General features: G+C 46.6%; 1 protein-coding gene across 10 annotated transcripts in view; it reads left to right on the top strand.

Annotated features, from left to right (window-relative positions):
* The window catches only part of SNTG1 (syntrophin gamma 1), a 315,377-nt gene that overhangs the window by 113,068 nt on the left and 180,164 nt on the right, over nucleotides 1-22,145 (top strand). For 3 of the 10 annotated variants that reach the window (XM_072952005.1, XM_072952004.1, XM_072951995.1), the window contains exons 1-2: nucleotides 299-749; nucleotides 2,659-2,733. The gene's annotated coding sequence lies outside the window, so the exon portion shown is untranslated. Of the gene's footprint in view, nucleotides 1-298; nucleotides 762-789; nucleotides 939-2,658; nucleotides 2,734-22,145 lie in introns of those variants that run through there. The other 7 variants (XM_072952001.1, XM_072952000.1, XM_072952003.1 and 4 more) reach the window with 5 other exon arrangements.

Below are 22,145 nucleotides of genomic sequence, written 5' to 3'. Positions count from 1 at the left end.
CTGAGCCCCTGGAGGCTGCCTTCTGGGGGACCTGGGGTGCGGCCCTCTCCCGGCCAGCCGGCTCCTTCTTCAGAGCCAGACGGAGAGTCTGTCCAGTGTGAACCTCTGGCCCTTGGCGTGAGCTCCCACCTGACCGTGACTGGCCACCCAAGGTAACCCTTCTCAAATCGGTTAACTCCAAGTTGAGGGACCTGGGCGATCCCAGCTGCAAACGCTTCACGCTGGCTCCTAACGGAACCTCAGCGCAGGCGTGAAGCGCGTCACCGCCTCGAGCCCCGCCCCGTCGCGGAGGGCGTCGTGGTGCGCACGCCGGGCGGCGCTGGGAGCCGCTCCGGAGTCGGCCCCGCAGCCCCTGAGCCAGTGCGGGGCCCCCGACCTGGCCGGGCTCCGCTCTCCCTGGAGGCTACCTGAAGTAGCCGTACGCGCAGGTCTCCGGCTCAGCCGCAGTCAGACTCGGAGTCCGAGCGTGTCCGGCGGCTCGGGCTGCGGCTGACTCTCCGTGCAGCCGGCCGTGCGCCTCGCTGGAACCCGCTTGAGAACCACGGCTCTGTCAAGTGCGGCATCTCATCTGGCCATCACTTCGCTGAAGTCTCAGAGTATTTTCAGAACTACGGGTGAGTTCTCGAGAGGAGAGAGAACACAAATGGGCCATTAGACAGTAAGAGGCAGAGGCAGACCATCCCTCGAGCCGTCAGAATGAGCAGCCTGTTGCTCAGGCCTCGGTTCACGGAGAGCGACCCTCTCCCGCAGTACGAAACTGAGTTAAGCTGTGTCTCATTAAAGCAGTAACCGCCTCTTGGCGTCAAATCGATGCTTTGCCTCACAAGGAATGCTTTAAAATATCACCAGTCATTTAAACTTGGAGTCTCATTCTAAAGTCTGCAGGATGGGCAGTTTAGACCTAACGGCCACCTCCTGGCAGACACAATTTTGGGCAGGTTACCACATGTACTTTTGTGCTTCTTTTAAAGCCAGCTTCCCTAAAACGTGGTCAGCAGAACTAAACTTTGTGCTATTAGCCATTTGGGAGATACTTAATACCTTATTTCTCCTTTTTTCGTGGTGTTTTTTGGTTTTTTTCATTGGTGTAACATTGACTTACGCTGTTACATTAGTTTCTGGTGTGTGTCACAGTGCTTCGATATTTTTACACATGACAAGCTGGTCCCCCCCCAAGTCCAGACACCGTCACCATTCAAAGCTGCTACAATATTATCAACTGTAGTCCTCACACTGTACATGTCACCCCATGACTCGTTCACTCTACAGATGAATTTTGTGCCTCAGTCTCTATTTCAGTCACCCCCCAGCCCATTCTCCTCTGGCAACTGCCTGTCTGTTCTCTGTATCCATAACTCCATTTTTGTTATTGTGTTTTTTCATTTGCTTTTTTTTTTTTAGATCCCAGATGTAAATGATACCATACAGTATCTGTCTTTCTCTGGCCTGTTTCAATAAGCGTAACACTCTCTGGGTCCATCCATGCTGTTACTGAGCATGGCAAGATGCAATTCTGTTTTCAATGGCTGAGAAATATTCTTCTGTGTATCTACACCACAGCTCCTGCATCCATGCGTCTCCTGATATGCACTTATGTTGCTTCCATGTCTTGGCTCCTATAAATAATGCTGCAAGGAACCTAGGGGTGAATATATCTTTTCTAATTAGTGTTTTGTTTTCTTTGGAAAAATACCCAGACGTTGAATTGCTGGGTCTTACGGTAGTTCTACTTGTAGGTTTTTGAAGAAACTTCATAGTATTTTCTACAGAAACTGCACCGATTTACACTCCTACCAACAGTGTACTAGGGTCCTTTCCCCACATCTTCACCAGCACTTGTTATTTGTTGTCTTTTTGATGTTAGTCATTCAGACAGGGCTGAGGTGATATCTCGTGGTTCCATTTGCATTTCCCTGTTGATTAAGTGATGCTGAGCATCTTTTCATGTGCCTGGTGGCCGTCTGTGTGTCTTCCCTGGAGAAAAGTCTGTTAAAATCCTCTGCCTGTTTTTTTAAACCAGTTGCTTTTTTCAGATTAATTGTATGACTTATTTGTATATTTTGGATATTAACCTATTATCGAATGTATCGTTTGCAAATATCTTCTCCCATACAGTAGGCAGCCTTTCTGTTTTGTTTATGGTTTCTTTCATTGTGCAAAAGCTTTTCGGTGTGAGGCAGACGTATTTATTTTTACTTTTGTTTCCCTTGCCTGAGAAGACAGATCCAAAAAATATTACTAAGACTGATATCAAAGAGCATACCACTTCTGTTTTCCTCTAGAAGTCTTGTGGTTTCAGGTCTTACATTTAAGCCTTTAATCCATTTTGAGTTTGTTTGTCTCTGGTGTGAGGAGTAGTGCAGGTTGACTCTTACAGGCAGCTGTCCAGTTCTCCCTGTTACTGCTTATTGAAGAGGCTGTCTTTCCCCATTGAATAATTTTGCCCCTTTTATTGTAATCTCATTTTTCCTCTTGATGATTCACAAGGCCTGAGTTACCCCTAGAAACTGACAAGTAATTGTGGTAAAACTGTGTGCAGTAGGAGGTGAATGGGATGCACGTGTTCCTCACGGATAAAGTGAGTGAATTTCAGTGTCTAGATTTCATTCCTTCTACTCTGAATGCTCACAGAACTTTATTTTTACTTTCTGCATCTAGACTACTCTCCAGAATGTTGAGATTGCCGGAGAAGTGACCTCTGAGAAAGGAGAACACTGCTCTGCCTAAATTCAAGTAAGTCCGTTACTTTTCAGAAAGTTGTTGTGAGTAAAGTCATCCCTCTGCAAGAGAGCATCACTTACTGCCTGCTTGGAATTTCCCAGTGTCGAGTGCTGTATGCTTTCACACTGTGCAAAGCCCACGCTACAGGCTTTCATAGCATCATACCTTGCAAACCCCAGCCACAGCCCAAGAAAGGTCACATGTCATGAGGGAAGAGAGGGACAAAGGCAGTTGGAAGCAGAGTGATGGAAACTCATCTGGGATGGCGGTTCCTACCCCCAAAGCTATTTCTTCTGGAATCCCAGTTTCCTTGTTTAAAAAATATCTCAGGTTGCATTTCAGATATTACTCTGTCTTCTTAGGTATATATCTTTGCCTCCCATGTTTGTCTGTGTTTGTTTGGACCCCAACACACTTTGCTAATAAGCATCATGTCTGAACTGGTGTTGTTCTGAGGGAGGAGTGAAGAGGAGAAATGCGGCGCTTGGTCTTGTAACATGTGGCACACCCTCCTGGCCTGCTCTCTGGGACTTCGCACACTCGCCGGGTCCAGAACTGCATGTCAGCGTGCACGGTTAGCGCGTTTCTTGTGGCCCCGACCTCGCACTGTTAGCGCGTTTCTCGTGGCCCCTGACCTGACCTGTAGCATTTTGCTTGCTCCTCTGCTTCTGTCCGTGCTCACGCTCGTCCACATTTAAGCGAGACTGGCTCCCCGTTCAGCTGGAAACAGCCCGCGAGCAAGAGCACACGGGACGTCCCTGCCTGGTGCCCCCGCCCTGCCTGCTGGGCTGGGGGAGCTTTCAGCCCTCCTTGGCCTTTCCTAACTGCCAGACAAGGTCACTTTGACATAAATACTTGCTACCTGAACTGGTAAGTCGTAAGCTATTGCTGCTTTTCTGTGCTTTGCAGATGTTTGAGACACTTGACCTTGTACTTCGGCTCATCTCCCCCCGGCCTCTCCCTCTTTGTGTTGAGTGTCGCATCTGCTCGCAGGAAGCAGCTTCTGTTGGCCCATTTACCTCCAGAATTATCACTGAAATTCGCGGTCCTCCCAGGCCTGTTTGTGATGTCAAAGTCACTGGCTTCACTAGAAGAGCGTCCTCTGCTTCTAGTTTTGCTGACCGTGCTGGCTGCTGTGGATAAAGTGGCAAAGTTACCAGATGCAAAGACGCTTAGTTTTGAGCCCAAGACCAACTCTGTGTTTGAGCAACTTGCTTAGTATTTTCTGACTGGTCCGCTCCCCTCCTGCCTCGCTACACGGCGGGCTGGCTGAGCGCGCTGCCAGTGCAGGTGTGGCTCCGGGCCGTGGTGTCCTGGAGACGCCGACCTCTCGTATAGAAACAAGGGTGCTGACCTCCCCTGTGGTTTTTGCTTATTTTTGTTTCCATGAGAGTTTGAAGGAAGAAAATATAATTTCTCTTTGTGACCCCAGGATTTACCACCATGCCAGATGTATAGGCTCCCAAAATATTTCAGAAAAATTCATAAATTAATGAGACTGTTTCTGGAATTGCATTCTGTGTATTTCAGACATTCTCCCACAGATGGGAGTCTTGATACATTAAAAACATCCCTCTAGCTGCTCTCCTCTCCACCTCCCGGGCAGGTTTCTGCAAGCTCCTGGCGCTGCTTTCCTGCATGGACAGGTTAGTCTAGGCTGCTTTAGTCCTGGTAATCCCATCTTCCACTGTTCTGGAAAATTCCATCCAAAGAGCGTTGGTTAACTCAGGTGCAGACTATTGGCAGCCTCTCAGGGCTTAGAATACAGCACATCCAGGCGTCTGTGCACAGCTGTGAAGAGGAGTCGCAGGGAATCTGGAGGTCACTGAGACACCTTTGGTGATAAAGGAAACAATGAAAATTCTAAAATAAAATCTCATGAAAGTTACCGCTTTAAATGCTGAGCACGGTGTCATAGCTGCAGAACAGAATTAGAGAAACCACGGGGAGCAGCAGCTAAACTGATGGAGGGACGCCACAGTGACCGCGGGGCGGGGCGGGGCTGACTTCATGGGAGGGAAACCGTGCACCCCCAGTGCCTTGCACAGACAGGGAGACCTCCCCAGGGCCCGGCACAGAGACTGACGGAGGCGCAGAGTCAGGCGGGCAGCACTGCGGAGGCGCAGAGAAGAGCTCGGCCGCCCAGAATGCTCTCTGTGCTCCATGCGTTCCCTCTCCTCCTTTTAAATTTCCGGAAACCACTGGTTTTTAATCATTCGTACAGTTCTGCCTTTTCCCAGATGTCATGTAATAGGAATTGTCCAGGGTGTCAGCCTCCTCAGCCGGCTTCTTCCCCTGAACAACATGCATTTAAGGTTCATCACGGCTTTTTGGAGCCTGATAGGTGATTTCTTTTAGTCTGAATCACATGCCACTCACTCCGTAGCTGACCACTGTTTGTTCATTCATCCGTCTACGGAGGAAATTACACAGAAAGCTGCTGTAAACATCCAGGTGCAGGTTTAACACGTTTTGAGCCACTTGGTTGGATGCCTGGCAGTGGAGCAGCTGCATCACGTGGTGAGACTGTGTTCAGTTTTGTAAGAAGCTGCAAAACCGCCGTCCATGGTGCCTGCCCCCTGGCTCCCCTCCAGGGGCCGGGCGGGGGGTGCCTGCTGCTCCCCACTGGCTGGCACCTGCTGGAGTCAGCCTTACAGTTTCATTTATTTTCTTAGTACTTAGCTTTTATAGGATCTTTGTTGAATTGGGAACCAAAACATTTTACAGACACTTTAAAATGTAGTCTCATAACAAGTAGAGGCATTCTCTTACAAAATAGGCGTATTTCCACTCTGCCAAGCAGATGCTGCTGTGAGCAGTGTCTGGGGGGGACCCTGCGTTTGGAGTTACACTCAGGAAATTAAAGCAGTTCTAGTTAGTTGCAAGTTCTAGGAGGGAAAGGCTGAGTAGCCACGGGAGAAGCCAACTGAGATTTCTTATTCCTTCTCCTTTCTCTCCTGCCCCCTCCTCCTCTCAGTCTCCCTCTCTCCACACACACACTCACACACACACTGAGAACCTTAAGGAAATTTTAGGTGGTTGCCCAAAATGTAAGGCTTGGAGTTAACAAATTGGAAAATGCGACTGTAAATAACACGAGTGATGCATAAACGAACAGATACAATATGAAGTCTCTTTATCAAATCACAGCATCTACTTTGCCAGTTTTTATTCCACACCTTCCTCCACTTGTCTGCAAAATCCAGTCGGACATGTCTCGCTCCTGAAATCCAGGTGTTCGTGAAGCCTGCAGCTGTCTGCTCTGCCTGCCTCTTCACCCGTTTTTTGATGAGGGTGTTTGTTGTTGCTCTCTGGGTCTGTTTTTGCCTCATCCTTAAATCTCATCTCTCCTCAGTGCTGTGAGCTCAGTGTGGTATTAGCTCCTCAAGGGACCCCTCTTTCCTCTGTTAGAAGCCTTTTTACTAGGACAGACCCCACACAAATCCACCGTCTTCCACAGATTTTTCAGGCGCCCGGTCCTGATTACTTAGGTTTTCTCTGCACGTGTATGACACACCCTAGATTATGTCTGCCTGCTTTCCCTGCCAGAGTGTGAAGGCTTAGTGAGGAGGGCTTCCCCTGCTCTGTTCCTGGCAGCCCGTGCTCCAGCCTAGTCACTTCGCGGCTGACCCACGCGCCTCCCCTGCTGGCGGGAGCGTCCGGGACCGACTCCCAGTGAACGTAGTCTGGCTGCGATCTCGCGTCCCCGCACATCTCCAGTCCCCACGCTCATTTCTCCGCACCTCGCACCCCTCAGATTTGCGTCCGGTTCTTTGTACTTCATCCTTGTGTTTGATCTTCCTAATGGACTTTCACATAAATGTGACCCTAGTTCTTATAATTATCTTGATGTGATTCCAGCATCCCTGCCTTTGCACAAACTAAAGCTCCAGGAACCACCACGTGGTGAGCATTTCCCTTGTTCCTCCTTCAGAAGCAGGTGTCAGGCTCAGGGGTTCATAAGGTGCTGTTTACACACTGGACATTCTCATTATTTGTCTGATTGAATTGGGCTGAACTGGTATGTGCAACATTGCTGCTTCAGCAAGTTAACATTCTGAGTATTTAAAGAAGAAAATAGCACTAGTACAATGGATAATGGTTTACACCTTTTTTACTTCTTTTTAAAACTTTATTTTTAATGTGGCTGCTAGTACATACATAAAACTATTAAAGACAGTAACATGAGGCAAAATTTCACCTGTAAGAATTTGTGGTAATGGGTAACTTTTTTTTTAAAGTGAGATGCTTTTGAAATATATTACCTTTTAGTCTTTGGTACATTTTGTTTTTTTGAGACAAAAACTTTAAATGTTCTCAGTTCAGATTTAAATACTCTTTTTATGAAATTTAGAGATTTTTTATGGCAATTATTTATTCCTATGAAACTTATCAAACTTGTGCTAATATTTTAAAATTATTATGCTTGTTTATTAGTAAAACAAAGAAAATTTTGAGATTTTTCTTTAAAGTGGGTGCTTTGTGACACTGATTTCTCTGAGGGTGAGAAATGCCTTTCATAAAGTGATGAGGCTTCATAATATGCTTAGAAAATATATGCAGGTTTGTTACAAGTCAGAGCTCTGATGAAGTCGGAAGTGATGCCATTACTCACCAGCCATGAGACCCTGGACAGTTTCTCAAACTCTCTTGAGTCTTCGACCCCATATAAATCATAGTGCTTTGAGGAGAATAAATGAATAATATCTGTAAAGTCCTTAATGCTATTTCTATGAAATAATCAGCAAATAACAGTAGTCAATATCTTTTAAAATTATTATTTCACTTTGAAGTTTACAGATAATTTTGGAAAATGCTATATTTAACATTTGATTTAACTTTTGCAGCAGCCTTGTTAAGATGGTAGTATTGGGCTCATTGTGTAACTGACGAAATAAAAAGTAGGAGATATGGAATTGCACAGATCCATGATGACTGACAAATCTAGGGACAGCTGGACCCCAGAAACCTGGGCCGAACACAAGGAATTCACCAGAGACATGATGAATTTGAAGATGAAACCAATAGATGGGAATGCCTCTCATTGTTATCCTGGGGCTTCCCTGTGTTTCCTAAAATGCTCTTGGCCGTAGTAGGTCAGCGTGTCTCACAAGAGTGCACGTCAAGATCACCTGTGGCTTGTTACGGGGCAGGCCTCTGGGCCCCCGCTCAGAGCTTCCCATTCAGTAAGTCGACGTGGAGCCTGAGAATTTGCATTTCTAACAAGTTCCCAGGTGCTGCTGGCACAGGGGCTACACTTTGCGAACCGCTATAAAATGAAATGGATGGTTTATACTGGCAAGTACGTGGGGTCTCCTGTGATTTGGCCCTGGGTTCTGTCTGTTTCATGTCCAGGTTTGCTCTGTGGGTAAGGGACGGCGACTGCAGTCACACTCTAGGTGGCCAGGTGTCCTGGAAGACCACGCCAGGACCCCTGGTCAAGCCAGCTTGCGTCCACGGTGACACTCACAGCAGAACTGAACCTTCAGTACATTTCAGAAGGGACATGGTTTTGAGTATGAATACTGACTGTTCTGTGCACGAACTATAGTCTCTCTCTGCTGTACAGCACAGGGAGTTGTCCTCAGTGCCCTGCAATAGACCACAGTGGGGAAGAATGCACGCACACATGTAACTGAGCCACTGTGCTGTGCACCAGAGACGAGCACAACATTGTGGGCCAACATTTTAATAAAAAATATAGTATCTTGACAAAAAAGCATATAAATAAAAAGAGAAAAGATTAAAATTGCTCTCAGTAGCATGTGTAAGAATTGAGGATCTTCAAATATTAGTTCCAAATTCTTTCCTAAGTTAAATTCTGATCTAAGCTAATTCTCCCCCCGAGCACATTTGAGTGAAGGGTATTTTGTGAACAGTGGGAAACACTGGGTTCTGTGGTGGGCGTTTTCTGTCTGAAAGTGAAATTATCCGTGATAGCTATTGACAGCCTTCCTGCATTCACATCTACACATCAGGTGTGCACTGACTCCCCACTGCACCCCACGGGGCTCGGAGTGAGCAGGGTGTTGTGTGCATCTGCACTTGCAACTTCATCCTCTCAGGGAGCTGCCATCTTTATCACTGTGATGCTCTTCTTTGTCTTGTTACCATTTGGGGCTTAAATCCGTTTTTATCTGAAATCAGTACAGCTGCTTCCACTTGCTTTCGGTTCCCACTTGCGTGGGGTGCCTTTCCCACCCCTCACTCTGAGCCTGTTTGTCCTTAAAGCTGAAGTGAGTCTCTTCTAAGCAGCATGGAGTGAGGTCTTGCTCTTTATACACCCAGTGGCTTTGTGCCTTTCGATTGTTGAATTCAGTCAAATTACATTCAGATTAATTATTGATATGTGAGGACTTACTAATACCATTTTATTAGTTACTTGGAGGATTTGTATAGTATAATTGATTCTTTTTTCCTCTCATGATACCTACCTTTGTGATCTGGTGATTTTCCACAAGGTGATTGCAATTAGCTGTAACTAAAAATGACATAATTTATTGAAGAATAGTTAGATGGAGCTAGATAGGTCTAGGTATGTGTAGAGACAGAGAGGTCACTAGACCTATCTCTGTGTCCACATGGTTATATGTAAATATAGTTTACACACACATATGTGTTTATATATGGCTGGGGATACATGTGTATGTATGTGTTATGAGTAAACAATAAGCTTTTTGCTAAGGCAGGCTTCCTACCAGTTTCTGTTCTCTGAGAAAGCAACATGAGTAGCAGCAGAGCAGAGAACCTCCCCGCCTGCTGCTTACACGTGCATCAGGCATTTTCACAGCTACTTGCCAGGTGTCCCCCCAAGACTTTTCTCTTTCCTCTTTGTGCTCTTCTACACGGAACAAAAAAGGCAGAAGATGCTTTCATCCAAACAGCTCAGAACAGATAAAGGCTACGTTCTTCAGCTGGGCAGACTTGGGTAAGGGCAGAGTGGAGGTGGCTCAGCTTGGGGGGGAGGGCGGCTCGAGGGCTGCTTCCAGGAATGTTCTAAACTGACCCTTTGCCTTCGAGAAGACCGTGTTCTTTCCTGTCCTGTGAATTCCAGTTTTTATAAACGGTGCCCTTTGGTTTTCATAAGAACTCCATACCCTTATTAATTCCAAGAATGTCATGTAGATAAAGAACTAGATACCCAGTTACCAGCTGTAAAACAGGAAATCATGTTTCTGCGTGGCCGTCTGACCACTGTCTCAGTGCTCTTCCTTTGACACTGGTCAGAAGCTCCTGTGGATATTGGTCAACTCAGGTGGGGTGTTTTAGGACCTGACCGAAGTAGTTTTCTAGTACAATTCCACCAATTAAAGCATCTGAAATAATAAGGGTATTAGAACTAAAGAGAATTTTTTTGTATTGAGTTCATGGAACTCCTGAAATGAACTCCAGTTAAATCACCTTCATATATTTTGGTGGATAAAGATCTGTAACAAATTATTGATATTAAAATTTTATCTCAAGATGCAAGTGAACTACACTCTCCTTTAAAATTAGTGTTTTAATAACATCTTTTGGTTGGTAAATTCTGGGCTTTCAGGAGGACTCTGCTCACTTCCTCGGTTGTGCTTTTGGTTATAATTGAGTTTATTCTCTGATTTACGTCTTTTCATTACACCTTTTCTATTATGGATTTTTGAAATTTAATAATGTGATAGTTTAAAATCTGCAGGAAGCATGTAAGTGACAACTGTTTGTTCAGCAGAACTAGGAGAGGCACACGGTGACATCAGGCGTGCTAGTCCCCCAGCCACGACTTGTCTGGTCACTGAAACTTCCCTTCGAGGAATGCAGATCATGTCACTGAATCATTTTTCTGAGTCTTCAAATACCATGGGAAAAATGTGAACAACATATACTATTATTTAATTTACCTCAAATTGAAATTCAGTGTGTTTTCATCATTTAGAGAAACTTTGATATTTACTTTCAGTAAATTATATGCATTGTACCTGCATATAAATCATATTAAGCCAAAAAAAAACCAAATTGAAGACTTTTTATCCCTTGTATGAGAATATCTTCAGAGTTTTTACTTAGGACTACATTCTCCTTGTTCTAAAGCTTGCACACATGTAATTGGATTTTGTGTTGCGAGATACCTCTCCAGAATGGTGAACCAAACTATCACTCTGGAGAAAAAGAAATTCTACTTTATTATCTCCTATTTTCTTTATTGCTTTTCTCCCACATTAAGGTTTTTGATGCATCTGTTTTAAAACTTTGAATATGGGGTTGTGTGGAGATACAGCTTTATTTTATTTTTCCCTAGTAGCTGAACATTTCCTAGTGCCGTCTGCTGAGCAGTCACCTGCTGACTTTGGTGACATCTTGATTATGTTTAGTGGCTCCCTGTAACCTGGTCCACCTGAAGTCCCCCAGGTGCTCCTCTGGTGTCCACAGTCCTGCCAGGAGCACTGCGTTTCTCTCCATGGCTGTGGTGTGTTTGCACATCCATCTTCTGTGGGGATGAGCCCCACATCAGACGGCAGCACACCCTGCAGCACTGTGGTCAGCTCTCCCGTGTGCTGCCCCTGCGTCGGGCAGGTCCTCGCCTCGGTAACTGACCTGGACTTAGAGAAGAGCATCTTGGGCGGGTGCCAGCTAGGAGGGGCCCCTCGCGGCTTCATCTGCCAGCCCTGCCGGGGGAGGGGAGTCCACACCCTCGGGCAGCTGCATCTACCAGCCGCAGTTTTTCAGTATCCTGAGCTGCTACTGATCATTTCTCTGGAAATGGGATGGCCAGTAATTTTACAAGACAATACAGGTCAAGCAAAACTGAGTTAGAGGTCTTCTCCATCCTCAGTGTAATCTTCAGGCAGCCAGCGGCCCACTGTGGGCCTCAGATCTGCAGGTTTTGCACACCCTGCTTCCTTTTTGCTTCTGAGTTTCATAAGGTGAATCTGGTGCAGTCCCAGCCCTGCTAGTTTACTTTTGTGACAGGCGATGGGGTTAAGGAAGAAGTCTTTATGAAAGGAAAGGAGACAGAGCTACAGCCAGAAATACTAACGTCATTAGCGATGTGCAGTACAGCATCCATTCCTTCCTTTGTGTCGTGTTTTCTTTTAACTAAAAACCGGAAGCATTTTGTAGAATTTTAGTCTGAAAAGACGTAAAAACAGCTATTAATGCTGCAACTCAAGAAATCAAAGTGTTCTTCTGTGGTCATTTACTCTGTCCACAGGCCAAGTCATTGTGATCTCAGATTTTCTGGTTTCACAGTCATGAAGAGGTTCAAATCATTTAGCAGAAAGTGAACAATGCAGTGGAAAAGTGAAGGGGTTCCAGGCTGAACTGCCTGCATTAAAATCCCACTTCCAACACTCAGTCGTTGCGACCCTGGGCAAATTATTTTCACTTTTGGTGAGCATTCCATGTGGAATGCTCAGCAGAGAGGTTCCCTGTTGATTACAGCCAGGGTCATCGCACCTGAGAAGTCAGATCAAGGAAAACGAATCATGCTTGAATTACAGGTGGACTTTCTTAGGAAAAGAAGGTACGAGAGACTTTCTTCTGTTCAATAAAAGTTTTTATTTCCTTCAGTTTTTGAAAATGTTATCTTTACTTAGTTAGTTAGACAAAACTATTGAAACAAGATGGATTAGGACCCAACGTCTGATGTGCTCCTAGAAAAGCAAGTCAGCTAATTACGGGTTAAGCCCACAACTCTGGCTGAGCAACCTTTGGGAGATTAGGGCCCAGCGGGACCCAGCCCCACTTGTGACTGCAGATCCTGGGCAACTATTAAAGTGATGGGTAAAGGCCAACATCTGCCCTGTGAGTGTGAGCTCTTCTCTGTGAGATGCTCTGGAACCTGTGCTGAGTGTGACTCCAGTCCTCCCTGTGTGCCTGTGGAAATTCCAGCAGAGGATGCAAAGCCATGCAGGGCTCCTGGACTCCTTGTGCATGGTCACATTTCACCAGTCACTCGAATTTTGGGGGGACTTTGATTCTGAGCCGAATTACCTGGATAAAAAACATGATTAGGGAAATCTGTTTTGGTCGTGTGGATTTCAGCAAGCGAGCTCAGATGTATAGGGAGAGAGACAGTTAACCCATTTCTTCTTGCTTTACCGCTCCCTCAGTAAATTGACTTTTCTCTTGAAGCTCTGAATAACATAACTACCCGTCTTCTCTTGCCCGCACGGTCCTATCAGAAAGGCGTCAGTCAGCCAGTCCACGGGGACTCTGGGACTTCACTGGACGTGGCGGACACTGGGCTAGCGCTTGAAAACACACTGGCTCATTGAACCCTTAAGGCACCCAGTGATTGTCCCACTAATACCTCCACTTAACAATGAGAAACCTACGTCACCAAAAATGAAAGTGACTTGTCTAGGGTCACAAAGAGAAGGTGTTGGAGATGGACTTTAACTCGGACAGTTCAGCTTGGAAATCCCTTTGCTCAGCCTCTGAATTGTGACTCGTCTGCTGGAAGGCCTGAGCCTCCTCATGACTGGCGCCCAGAAGCCCAAGGCCACAGTCACTGGGACTGTGGAGAAAGTAAACCCGCGTAGAGCTGCGCTTCGGGTCTTCAATTCGCAGTGTTAACGCGCGAGGCCCGGTGCCTGGCCCTGCGCTAAGACCTGTGGAGTGCAGAGCCTTCCTGAGCAGCAGCGTGCGCACCTGCGGTTCTCTGCTGTCTCTTGAAATCCGGTCTGTTACATCCAGACTTTTTGGGGGAACGATTTGCCTCCTGAGCAAGGGATCCCCTTACTCAATGGTTTGGTCCATTTGGAGTCACCAGAAGCACAGGAGTAGCAATAACTGGAAGCATTTAGGCAAGAAGACCTCAACTGATGAAAGAAAGTTTCAAGATTACTTGAGAGAAGTGGAGACCAAGTGGGTCTCTGCGGAAGGAAGAGGAGAGACCCTGAAGCGCTGGATGTGGACTCGGTATAGATGATGTTAAGGCAACAGGACTGACGCAGCCCCCAGTGCCAGCGGGTCACGTCTGTGCAAGGAGCGTGTGCACTTGATCCTCATGGGCTTCCCTGCGAACACGGCGTGGCGCAGGCTGCTGCTTCCCTGAGTCAGAGGGTGGGCTCACTTCTGTAAGTCGCTTCCTCCCGCGTCTGTCTGACTTTCCGTCTCAAGGCTTAGAGCTCTCTCCAGCACCGTGGGCTACGCCGAGGTGTACTGCTTAGAACCCTTCAGGGGGAAGGCAGACAGAAACGATACATCAGCTCCTTCTCAAGGTAAAAGCTAGAGGCTTAGAGGCACAAACTCAAGGGCAGACAGTAAATAATGGAGTTCGAAGTTTTCTTTTTTGTGTGTCATTCCCAGAAGTTCATGTCATATTTTGGTATGAAGTGGCTAAAATTTCTCTTTTTCTTAAGAAAACTGAAAATAAATGGATCGTAGCTGTGAATAGGGTTTAGAATGACTGGTCTAACTCTATGAGTTTGGGGGAAAAACAGTGTCACTGTGGTTATAGGTTTTCCTTTTTTCTTACACATTTTCTAATACTTACATTGTGAGTCACTGGATTGAATGTTTCACTCCGACTTGAAGGACTCTGAAGAGCCCTGTTTCGCTGAGTTCCACGCCCTCAGGAAATGCAGCGCTGCGCGAAATGCAGCAGGAGCCCGGAGAAGACACGGGAGGGGCAGCCGCGACGTCCGCTTACGCCGCTTTAAACAGTAATGGGCAGGTGGACTTCAAGGTTTAGGACAGTTTCAGGTTTGCAGAAGCACAGAGAGGGCTGTCCAGGGTCCCAGGTACCCCTCTCCCAGCCCCTCCTTAGTGTCATCCTGCCTGAGTATAATGCGTTTGTTACAACTAAGGTGCCAGTAAGAATCTGGTATTTTCACTGAAGCTCACTGTACACTCAGATTTCTTTAGTTGCCGCCTGGTGTCCTTCTTCTGTCCCAGGGTCTCATCAGGTTTCCCTTGTTACATGTAATCGTCACATCCCCTGCGACATCTCCGGGCTGTGACAGTCCCAGATTTCCCTGTCTTTGATGCTGTGACAGTGCTGAAGAGCACTGGTCAGGTGCTCTGTAGTGTCTCTCAAGCGGGATTTTTCTGGTGGTGTTCTCATGGCGAGACTGGGTTCTTGGAAGGGAGGTGACACAAGGAAGCACCATTTCCTCACATCGCAGACGGCCGTGCACTGCCGACCTACTCCATGCCGCGGTGTCCCCGGCCGCCTGGTGGGGCAGCCCCCCGCTGTGCTTGTGGAAGGAGCTGCCATGGGCGCCGACCCTGGGGGCCACTCGCCCGCCCTTCTGTGTGGACGCAGCGTGCACAAAAGTTACGTGGACCGTTTTTACCCAGACGTGGTCTCTCCTTCCCCGTGTATTAATTCTTCAGCTGTCTCCTCCCATCAGTATGAACTTGCGGAATTTTACTTCGTGCTTTGGGGTTTGATCCAATGCTGCCTTATCCCTTGTAGTTCATATCATTTCACCTGCCGCCGCAGGGGCTCTTTCCTGGGAGACGTCTCCTGTTCTTTAACAGACCCCCACGAGGGTGTGTGGTTCAGTTCTGTTTTCTTTCACTTGGGGAGCACATGGCTACTTTCTGGTGCCACAGAATACTCCAGGATCGCCTTGCGTATTTCCTGGAATCAACCATTTCTCCAAGGAGCCATGGCTCCTTTTATTGGAAAATGGTGTTAGAAACCAAGATCGGGGGGGGGGGGGGCTGGTGTTCTGGTTGCTACTCGGGTGACCTTTCCCGTAGGTGCACCTGCTGACAGGCCAGAGGAATAGATGTGTGTGTGCCAACCCCTGTGAAAACATGGGCTAATATGCGTTTCTCTGTGTGTGTCCATCTGTGTCAGTATTGACCCAACATGAATCAGCACAAGTTACTCCAGCTTCCTCCCTCGATTACCTGTAAACTTATTCCAGTTGAAAAGGTGCCTCCCAGCGGCAGGCACAGGTTTCCTGAAACAGCTCCAGAATGCAGGTGTGGCAGCATCCGGGTTGTCAGAGTCACCCCATGGGAAGCACCTTTACCAGCGGAGTGCAGGGCCTCCGTGCAGGCCTTCGCCTTCCACGCCCAGGCTCCACTCCTGTGCACGCTCACCTAGATCCGCACCTTTGCTCCCGAACCCGCCAGTGAGGTGGTCGTCATACATTCTCCCTGAAGACAGATGCTCTTGCCAGAGTCTGAGTTCCTTCCTGGGGTCCCTGACCTCCCAAATGATTTTTTAAAATTTCCATGCATAAAGTTTCACTCTTTGGTCTGTAAGTTCTGTGGTTTTTGACAAAAGGACAAAGTCACGTGTCCACAATGACAGCATCACACAGAGTAGTTCCAGTGACCGGCGTCATCTTCTGTGCTCCACCTGCTCCTCTCGCCTGCCCTGGCTTCTGCCGCTGGGAATTCCGGCCATTTTTCTCGTCTGTATCTTCGCCTCTCCCACGATGTGATGCAGCTGGAGGCATGTCGCATGCAGTCTTCCCAGGCAGGCTCTTTCACTTGGCACGTCCGGTTGCTTCCTTGGTGTCTTTCTGTGGCTGCAGAGGCCACTTTGCATTGCTGAATACCGTTCTGCTGCGCACACGAGCGGCAGCTTCTACCCCTTCTACTGAAGGGCCTCTCAAGCGCTTCCTGTTTGGGGCAGGTAGGAGTAAGTTGATGCGGACATCTGTGTGCAGCATTATCTGTGAAAACAAGTCTTCAAATCAAATGGGTGAATACTAGGCAGCACCGTTGACAGTCAGGTGCTGAGCCCATGCTCAGCTTTGGGAGACACTTTCCAGCAGGTCTGGGGCGGCCGCCCCACTCCCCACATCCCCTGGCGGTTGGGGCCTCCTGGTGCCCGCGTCCCGCCAGTAGTGGCTGCTGCAGCTTTCTGGACCTGGGCCCTTTCAGTGCGTGTTAATGACACCTCATTGCTCTTTCACTGGCAGTTGTTTATTGACAAATGATGTGGAGAAACTTTTAATTTTCTTGTTAGCCATCTGTATACCCAGTAGTGTTCCCTGTGCACACCCGTCTGTCTAGACGTCGGGGTGGCAGTTCTGAGACCTCCGTTCTCTGATGCACTCAATGACTGGCTGACTTCCTGTTTGCTATTTTTTTTCTTTGTTGTAAAGATGAGACAGCTTACAATTTCTTTGCCCATTAGACTGAAAGCAGGAGTCTACTAGTTTTTAAACAGCAGGATCCAGGCTGTTTAGTGTATGGTTTGACTCTGTACAGGAAATTGTGCGGTTACAATCAAAATGTGCACTTCTTGACTGGGCATTCCTAATGATTCTTAGGATCGGAGAGAGGGGTCATTCCAGGGCTAGTGCAAAGGTTCGTTGTACTACTTTGTCATGCACTTTGGGGATTTAAAAAGCACATATGTTTGTAATAAAATCTGGTTATATTTGTAGTGAGGAATAATGTAATACTTTGAGTTTAGAAAATAAGAAGTTATAAAAGGAATGTAGAATGGCTAAGCATAAGTAAGCGATGTCAGTGCAATTCTTGTAGCAAATATCTAATATTTAAACCTAATAATTCTCTTCTTATTGATGAGCTCTGGAAAGGGCAGGCCTGCCTAAGAGACCTTTCAGTTTTATAAGGCTATGAAAAATACACAGTGATTTTCCCTGAAAAAAATGTAGTGGGAACATTTTGTGTATAGACACAGAGTTTAATCTAAATTTAACAACTTACTGGTGCATGAGAACAGGAGCAGGATGTTTGATCTCCTCGGGCTTGGCTGCCTGCCGGCCCAGCCGTCTACCTTGTAAACCTTAGAGGGTTCCTTCCAGTGAGACTCACTTTCTTCAAGTGCAGAGCTTTTAATTTTTTTATATTTTAAATTATCTCCACGATGCCTAGACCTGACTAGACATCTTGTTGTGTAAGGAATGTGGCACTGAAATGAATGAAGTTCAATCCCGGATCATGTGGGCCTAAATTGTGCTCACAGCAAATCATCCTGCCAGTGTTTTCTATCTTTTCTCTGCCAGCCAAATTTTTTTCTGGCCTAGATATCTTACAAGTAAACTGCAAGTACATGCTTGTAAATATTAACCTAAGAATGGCATACATGTGAAAATAAATCTGTTGAAAATCAGTTTAGCTAATCCAAAAACCAAATAGAAATAAGTTAATGAAAACCCCAGCATTGCCAAGCAGGGTTGGTCATGATTGAATAAAAGTGTGATTCCCTCCGTGTTATTTATGACACTTGAGAATCTCTTCAATAAGACAAAGGAGTATTGTAATAGTACTAACAATTGTTAAAAAGGATTGGTTTCACGGTACTTTAATTCTTAGAAGCAGCAGGGTAAAAAGAACTGGATTAGAAGCTTGTCCTAATTGCATACTCAGTAATTAACTTTGCTCTTAGCCAAGCCATGGATCTTTCCAGAAACCATGTCCTGCAAAGACCCTGCAACGACTGGAATCCGTGCACTGATGATGAGTGACTGCTTTTTCCAAGTCTAGTGTTTCAGAATCAGTGCTGTGTAACAGTGAATGTGGAAACAGGTGTCACAAAGTCAGGCCCCAAACCAGTCCCCCCAAACGCAGCGCAGCACGGTGGAGACAGAGCGCGTTCGCCGGAGAAGTGGTGCACGGGGGCTGTCGCTAGTGTGATATTCACACAAACTCCATAACCAAGGAGGGTGTAACGCCGGGAGGGAGCCAAATTTGTTTAACTGAAGAAAACGTTTAAATAATGCATTTTGCTCTATATCATATATGAACTCCAAGAATGAAAAACACTTACTGCTGACATTTGAACTGATTTTGTTAAGACCTTTATTATCAAAGAAGCGCTCAATTTCATTCTCTCCGTATGATTATATTCAGTTAACTACGATGACCAACGCTGCGCATGCGCTCCGTGCTGCGCGCGGTGCTAGCCCCGTAAGGCGTGTCTCCTGTAAGCCTGGCAGCGCCGCCATGTGCTCGGTGGTCTTTTACGCCGTTTCACCAGTTAGTGACAAAGCTGTGAGACCTAGAGCTAGAATCCCGAGCCAAGCAACTCGATTTCAGAACTGCTCTGCCTTAGGGCTTCTCAATTAAGGTAATTCTAAGAAAAGTAAAATAATTTTCAATGAAATGATTCCACTTCCAATTCTTTTAAAAGGGAGGGAACATATATTTCTAAAATGTGTTCTATTTCTATACAAAATGCTGCAATTACAAATACAAAATCATTTTCTTTTAATGGGACAGAAGGATCTCCACACTAGATAGCCTCAAAATGTACTTTCCTGTTACTCTGTTTCCCGAATTCCTGGTATTTGAGTTAACCTCTTAGCAAGATCAACAAGATGCTCACATTTCAAAAGAAGATACGGAACATAAACAAATAAAAAATAGATGTCAGAATGGATATGCGTACTGTGATGAACCCCCGAATTTCGTCAGGGATTTCAGTAACTTTTAATGAATATGAATGGATTATACAATCCAAGAAACACTGAAAGAAGCCTGGAATGGTGAATCTTTCACTTCAAAGTAGTAGCTTTTCTCTTACTCTCTTCAGCAGCACACTTATTTATACAAACTCAGTAATTCTAGAGATTTATGTTTTAACTTCCATTGTGATAATAAAGAAAGCCATTCAAACAAAGCAGCTCTGTTGCCTGGGCAACACTTCTCTTCCTGTGTTCACCGGCGGCTCCAGAAAAGGGGCCATTTCACCGCCAGTAAAGACATGCAGATTATATCCCCTCGTGAACGACAGGGATTCCGTCCAACCTGAGTAGTGGAGTTCGCTTGCGGAGAAATGTGTCTCCAGGCCGACTGGACCTGGCGTGGGGGTGCGGCTGCCTGGAGGCTGTGACACGAGCCTCTGTACCTGAGGGGCGTCCGCTGGCGAGCATTCACTTGCAGACACAAGTGATGTATGATGTCGATGTAAACACACGCAGCCCTTCCCGTCACGAGCTCGTGGGCTGGGGGGAGAGACGGCGAGGGGAAAGGGCTAATACTTCACCAGGACGAAAAATGGTAAGAGTTCTGTTTTTCTGTTCCAGGTGCCACGGGGGGGAGGTGGTTACCGCACCTCTCTGCCTTATTGTCTGTTCCCTGAGGCTGTGTCTGAATAGGCTCCGTGGCAGAAACACTCAAATTCTCAACGTGCCGTTGAGCAGAGCAGATCAGACGTGGTTTGTGCACGAGGCAGTGTGCTTGGCACGAATTCAGAAGTGCCATTTACTTCCTCTGAGCAGCTGTGTTCTGACTCGGAGCCGACCGGTGTGAATGGAGATGTTGGTTGGAAGGTTGTCCGCGCTGTTCGGCGGAGAGTGCGACGCGGCCCCAAGCGCTCAGGCTGCTGTGCTGGGGCGGCCTCTCGGGACCCGCCGCCTCCGCGCGCGCACGGGGGCCCTCTGGGTCCGCGCGCCGCGCGTGCTGCTGCCCCGCCTCGTGGCTTCGTCGTGTGCGCGAGTCCCCGTCAAAGCAGGGACCTGCCCACCTCCGCACACAGCACGACCGAGCAGGTCTCCTCGTGCGCAGACCACCTTCCCTGGGAGTCTCTAGAGGAAACAGACCAGTGTGTGTGTGTGCGCGCGTGTGTGTGTGCGACTTCAGACCTCTTAACAAATGAACAGGAATTTCCCAATGAGGAATTCTGGAGAGGCATTTCTTTCAAATGGGCCTATTTTACCAAATTGTGTCCTCGTGATTAAATACTGAGCCGTAAAGACACCCAGAGGGGATGGGGGAAGGACTGATGAAATCGCTTCCACACTGTGTGGACGGTGCTGTTCCACGTACCACTGTTTTGGAGGAATTCCAGAAATTTTTTTTGGCATAAATATGAATACTTACGAGTTGATCTGAAAGTAATCTAAAGTGTGTTGCTGTTGAACTTTCGGTAGAATAAAATATGACTTATTACCATGTCCTGCATTGGAACGGTGCAGATGGCGGTACAGGACGCCATCGCTTGGGTGGCAGGTGCTGGGTTTCGCCGCGCGGGGCCTGGGAGCCGGGCTCTGGAGCACGTCCCGGGTCAGCCAGCCTCTCGTGCTCGGCGCCTTCTGCTCCCGGGGATTTCCCCAGGGTTCTCCGTGCAGTGAAACTGGCCTGACCCGATCGGTATTAATCTGCATCTCTACTAACAGTCTGATTTGGGGCCAGGAGAGCTTTTTCATTTGTCCACCCTCGTCTTTGACAGTTAGAATATGAAATGAGAAGCACAGAAAGAAACAGATACTAGCCATGTAGACAGATGAGGACTGAGGCGGTTTCCTGCCAGAGCTGAGGAACAATGGAAGAGGGACGCCCCAGAAGCAAGGGGAAGTCACCGCCCGCCACACGCCACCTGCACATCCCGGGAGGCCTTGCCTGCTTCCCCTGGGGCGCCTCGAGGGGCTGTGATGCCAGAGGGAAATAGGCACAAACAAACCTTGTCTGTCTCCGAGTTCGGAAACGGCATGCAGCCAACCGGGTCCGCGCCGATCCTGTCCGTAGCCCGACCCCGGCTGCCGCCACGGGAGCCAGCTGCTGGGGGCCCTCACCTGGGGACCAGTCTTCCAGGGCAGGGCCAAACAGCTCGTCTCAATTAAAACACAACACGTGTACATCAAGAGAGGAAGACAGAACGATCAGCCTAGAATTTTGGAAGGTGGTATTCTTCAGGAAATTTATGGGTATAATTTTTTATACACAAATTAAAATGCTACATTTGTTTCTGCTTAAAAACAATTAAAAATAATGTTAGATAATAGAAATTGATAAATACATCAGGCTCTATTTAACTAAATACATTTTTAATTGTTCTGTTTATATAGCCCTCAATACTACCCCGTGTTACAGATGAATCAACATTTTAATGTTTTGTTAAAATGAACAGGGCCATATGACAGAATGCCTTAACATTTCTGTGAAAGATGAAACTATTTTTGTTTATGTGTATTTTATATACATGTATCAGTATAGGAAGCATCTTAATATTGGATACCACTGTCCGAAGGATGGACACGGGGCACAGAAATATTTTTGCCTTTTCTCTATGTGCTTCAATTTACCACTACAATAAACCAAAATAAACCATATAAAAGGGCATTGTGTGACAGAGCACAGTCTGAGTAGGGCTCATTAGTTCTCATTTTTATTTACACTGAAACTTTAGAACAAGCTGCGAGTCACATTATGAAATGAGCAGTAAGGAGAACAAAAACTTTTACCTAAAAATGGTAATTCACGACCGTATTGCGCTATTTAACCAACGTTTAGGGCTCTTATGACTATGTTCGTGCTTGAGTGTGTCAGCATAATTGGGCAACAATTAAGTGTTGACATCCTGAAATTTTATAATTGATATTCAGAGTGACAATGATGAATGCCAAAGAGATTCATCCAATAAGAGATCAATTATAGAGTTATTTTTTAAAACAATTTGAAAAGAATTGTCAATCCAGAAAAATAATTGTAATTTAAATAACTGATTGTATCCAAGCTCTCCCCATTGATAGGCAAAGACATATCTCTGAGACTCAAAATCCAATAGT

Source organism: Vicugna pacos, chromosome 29, assembly GCF_048564905.1.
Source record: "Vicugna pacos chromosome 29, VicPac4, whole genome shotgun sequence".
NCBI classification, from domain to species: domain Eukaryota; kingdom Metazoa; phylum Chordata; class Mammalia; order Artiodactyla; family Camelidae; genus Vicugna; species Vicugna pacos.
This window is presented reverse-complemented; position numbering and strand designations above follow the sequence as displayed.